Source organism: Anomaloglossus baeobatrachus, unplaced genomic scaffold, assembly GCF_048569485.1.
Source record: "Anomaloglossus baeobatrachus isolate aAnoBae1 unplaced genomic scaffold, aAnoBae1.hap1 Scaffold_316, whole genome shotgun sequence".
Lineage (NCBI taxonomy): Eukaryota > Metazoa > Chordata > Amphibia > Anura > Aromobatidae > Anomaloglossus > Anomaloglossus baeobatrachus.
This window is the reverse complement of record NW_027442562.1, coordinates 112,167-117,361: the sequence shown is the minus strand read 5'-3', so window position 1 is coordinate 117,361 and position 5,195 is coordinate 112,167. Positions and strand designations below refer to the sequence as shown.

Here is a 5,195-nt window from a genome sequence, read left to right as displayed (position 1 = left end):
TACTACAAAGACTCAGTTCCTCAAAATGGGCACATTAGACTCAGAGGCCTTTATGTACGTCTCTTCTCAGGGACATCGGAGTGCCACACAATGTTTTACGTAAAATCTTTCATGTATTGATCTCAAAAAGTAACATACATTAGCTCTATCTCACTATTGGGTATGTGCCCTTAACATTTCCGCTATGAAAAATCATTTTGGTGTCATTTTGGAAGGTTTTCTGGTGAGTCCGTAAAAATGGCGTAAAACGCGGACAAAATTATTCACAGCTGTGACTTTTGAGTGATAAATGCTTCAAGGGGTCTTCCCCATGCTGTTGCCATGTCATTTGAGCACTCTTCGGAGACTTTTGTGCCATTTTTAGGGTTTCTACATGCTGCCGGTGGTCATTTCACAAAAATACTCGGGTCTCCCATAGGATAACATTGGGCTCGGTGCTCGGGCCGAGTACACGAGTATCTTGGGAGGCTCGGCCCGAGCTTCGAGCACCCGAGCTTTTTAGTACTCGCTCATCACTACTAATAAACCTAAAAAATAAAAATAAATTGAATAAAAATCATGCATGTTGTGTTATAACAGGAAATTCGGTGTAAGAATGAATATCCGGGATGAGAGTTCAGCGAATGAGTTATAGAAATTGTTACAAAAAGGAGTGTGTACGGTTTATGCGTAAATTTTCAGAATGCGTACATGAAAATTATATGTATGTGAGAATGTCCCCCATGCTTTGTAAAAAGTTATTTATGAAAATGTAAATAAAATATATAAAAATGCCTAATTATTTATAATTTATGAGAAAGATATATATGTATGGAAGAATGTTATAAGGTGTCCAAGAACAATAAAGAAAAAGGGTGCATATATAATGTTAGAGGTCTAGAGTTCCACCAGGCTATATCACCCCTAAAGAAATAGAAAGAAGACCTTACTACCTGTGTACCCCAAAAAAAGCTATATTTCTTAGCCAGGATTATGGTGGAGATATGCACAAGTGAAATAAGAATATAAAGTAATACAATAAGATTATAAAACCAATATGTGTGCATTCATGCACCACCCGGTACGCTACCCTTGCCAAATTGCTCACTCTAGATCCCCACACGATCCATGAAGCCGTTCCCCCGGTCACACCGCCTGCTGCCGGTTCCCACTCATCCCTGGGGGAGTTAGGCGAGTGGTATCGAGAGCTACATGTCGGCACTGATGATACCCCCATACACCACAAGGAAGGGGTATACCGGGTGGTACAGGAGTATGAGCGGGTTTTTAGCAAGCACCCTCTAGATTTTGGGCAGATTAAAGGGGTTCAACACCACATCCCTACCGGTACACACTCCCCTATTAAAGAGAGATACAGGCCTATTCCCCCTGCGCACTACCAATGCGCCAAAGACATGTTGAGGAACATGAAGGAGGCAGGGGTTATTAGGGACAGCTGTAGTCCCTGGGCCGCTCCGTTGGTGCTGGTTAAGAAGAAGGATGGCACCATGCGGATGTGTGTGGATTACCGGAAGATTAACCAGATAACGCATAAGGATGCTTACCCTCTGCCCCGCATCAAAGAGTCCCTGGCCTCGCTGAGAACCGCTAACTACTTCTCCACCCTTGACCTCACCAGCGGGTACTGGCAGGTGGCCGTGGCACCGGAAGACCGAGAGAAGACTGCCTATGGGACCGTTTTGCTGTACTTGGATGATGTGATTGTGTACTCACAGACGTATGAAGCCCACCTGGAGCACCTAGCCGAGGTGTTCGCGTCCCTTGCCAAGTATGGGATGAAGTTGAAGCCCTCAAAGTGTCATCTGCTGAAACCCAGAGTGCAGTACCTAGGACATGTGGTTGGTGCGGAAGGTGTCGCCCCCAACCCCGAGAAGATCACCGCCATCCAAGACTGGCCGAGACAGACCACAGTGAGGGAAGTGAGGCAGTTTCTGGGCCTGGTGGGATATTACCGTCGCTTCATTAAGGGGTACACAAAGATGGCTGCCCCCATGCAAGACCTCCTCGTAGGACAGACCAAGGGTGGTAGATCCCTAGTAGCCCCATTGGTGTGGGAAGAAAAGCATGAGGAATCCTTCCGCCAGCTGAGAACAGCCCTGACCGGAGAGGAAATCCTAGCGTACCCTGACTACAGCCGCCCATTCATCCTCTACACCGACGCCAGCAATGTGGGCTTGGGGGCTGTTCTATCCCAGGTCCAAGACAGAAGGGAAAAGGTAATAGCTTATGCTAGCCGAAAACTCCGACCGACTGAGAGGAACCCTGAGAACTACATCTCCTTCAAGCTTGAGCTCTTGGCACTGGTGTGGGCTATCACCGAGCGGTTCCGCCATTACCTGGCAGCAGCCAAGTTCACCGCGTACATAGACAATAACCTGCTGACCCATCTAGATACGGCCAAGCTGGGCGCGTTGGAGCAGCGGTGGGTGACCAGGTTAGCCAACTACGATTTCACCATCAAGTACCGGGCCGGCCGTACCAACGTCAATGCCAATGCACTCTCCCGGATGCCCCACCTGTCGGAAGAGGGGCCAGAGGATGATGACCTCGAAGAGATCGAGTTGCCTGCATTTCACTGGCCATTCACTGAGAAGGTGCACGTCTACCAACAACGGGGCCTCCCATATGATGACAAGTTGAAAAAGTTATTAAGTGATTATTGGCTGCAATGGGGCTTTCTGGCTGGTGCCAGCCTCTCTTCTTAGCACACAGGAACCACAATCCCTACACCATGCTTCAATGGATTCTCTCATCCCAGCCCAGTAAAACTACATATTTTACACAGTCATAAGCAGCCAAAAGGGATCTATTCTATTCAATTGCAAATGATCTAGATAAGACTGAGAATAAGATACTGCTTGGGACATAGCAGAGTTGGTCAAGTTGAGTGGAGATGAGTTTGCTATTTGGCACAGCTTTTTGCATCAATAAAGCAAGTAAAATGTGTGAAAGATAAAAAAAAGGGTGAAAGTGTGAAAAGTGAATTGGCCAAATTGAGGTGCATATAAAGTTTTTGCTTTCTTTCAATTCACTAATGGGGCTCATTTGAATCAGGTGAATTGAGTTCTGCTTTTGGAAACTGGGTTAAGAAGGGGTGCACCGGTCCTGGAGGTACTGCAATACCAGGTCAATGCGTGCAGTGGACAGAGCAAGATTTTTCCATCTCCTTGTTCTAAAAATCCATTTAATATATGGTCCCCAGAGAGGGGACGTATCAGATATTAAACTGATAAGAACAGATTTAATTTTTTTTTTTTTCTGTTTATCAGTAGGACTTCAAAATAACAAAGGTGATCGCCTCCCGTTGCCTGGGAACCGTCCAGGCACAAGAGGGCTATGTGTCACCAGAAGGCGCACACACTTCCTCAAGGCCGGCAGACGTGCAATCCCAGGCACCTTCCAGTACCGACCAAGGTAGCGTCCTCCGAAACTACACTTGATCTTAGCCAAAAGGCCGAGAAGCTATAACCCGAATTGGTTACGGCCTTGAGTGGAACCCTGGCCTATACCGGACACATCTTAGGGAGAGGGAGACAAACCCACGCCTACAGAAGACATTTTGTCACCAAGCCAACCCTTGAAAAGGCTGTTTTGCAGCGCAAAAACAAGAAGAATGGTGCTTTTTGCAGCCGCCGCCCACTGCAATGAATCTGAATAACTCCTCCTTTTGGACACAAGCACCTCCCCTCCCCCTTGCAGTCTTTCCAATTCATGATACAAAAAGACGGACGGACAGGACAGGACAGGACAGGCTGCCTGACTTTCCGTCACTGCCACCCTTTGCCATCCTTGCCCGTAGAAAGCCCTTTCATCATCCCCAAACCCTAATCTTTTCCCTTCCCTTCCCAGATGCGTCTCACTCCCTTTCATTAGGAAGTGAGCGCAGCCTTTTCTCCGTTCTGCACATGCGCGACGTTAAACACAAATGCGCAGGCGTGCGTTCCATTACCCTCACTGCATTCCACTCCCATACAGGAAGTGGGCGCAGCTATTACTACGGTCGCACATAAAAGAACCCACGGCCACCACTGCACATAGCTGACTCCACCACAGGACACCCACTTCTACACCAACGCAGGTAAGACAGGATCGGCACCTCTATGCTCCCGTTACAATCAGGCTCAGTCACCATGTGATAACGCTCTCAACTCTTTAGTTGCAGGCTCCCCTTGCTTCACCTCCACTGGCTGTGCTGCCATTTCCTCTCCCACCTGGAAGGTATACTTTATTCCACTATTTTCCTGTTTCTCTCTTCCCCCTTTTCCCATAACCTACTTTTATCTGCATTTGTGGGGTATCTATATGCTATTTACATCATAGTTTTATTCATTAATATGGAAGGGAAGAGTGCCCATGAGAGTGTTGAACTGCGGAGAGCAAGAGATTAAGCTGCTCCGATTTGCCACCATTGATAAGCTGTTCTCAGTAGATACACATGCTATCCAAACAGCAGCATCCACCATTGCTTCAGCCCACCCATTCAGTGACAGCTCACCAAGTCAGCCAGAGGAGTGGTGTAAGGAATTACACGTAGGCACTGACTCCACACCATCACATCACAAGAAGGGGGTCTACAGGCTAGTGCAAGAATACGAGCAAGTCTTCAGCAAACATCCGCTAGACTTTTGAAGAATAAAAGGGGTCAAACACTACATCCCCACAAGTGCACACCCACCCATCAAAGATAGATATAAGCCAAAACTACCTGCACATTACCAGTGTACCAAGGACATGTTGAGCAACAGTTGTAGCCTCTGGGCAGCTCCGTTGGTCCTGTTAAAGAAGAAGGACAGCACCACTCCCCTGTATTGAGGAATAGCTAGCTGCATTGAGAACTGCAAATTATTTTTCTACCCTTGATCTCACTAGTCGCTATTGGCAAGTGTCCGTTGCTGAGGCAGACCGGGAGAAGACCGCCTTTGCCACCCCGATGGGTCTCTGCGAGTTCAAAAGCATGCCCTTCGAGCTGTGCAATTTGCCAGGAACCTTCCAGAGGCTGATGGAATGCTGCTTGGGACACCGAAACTTTGAAACGGTACTGCTATACCTTTATGATGTTATTGTTTATTCTAAAGCAAACAAGATTTTAGGGTGTATAAAAAGGGAGATTAGATCCGGTGATCCCAACGTATTGTTACCCCTCTATAAATCACTTGTAAGGCCACATCTGGAATATGGGGTAAAGTCCTGAGCAG

The 5,195-nt window shown here is 47.2% G+C and overlaps 1 pseudogene; it reads right to left on the bottom strand.

Moving 5' to 3' along the window:
- Positions 1-3,089: 3,089 nt before the first annotated feature.
- LOC142269276 (U2 spliceosomal RNA) lies at positions 3,090-3,295 on the bottom strand (annotated as a pseudogene).
- Between the last annotated feature and the right edge of the window lie 1,900 nt (positions 3,296-5,195).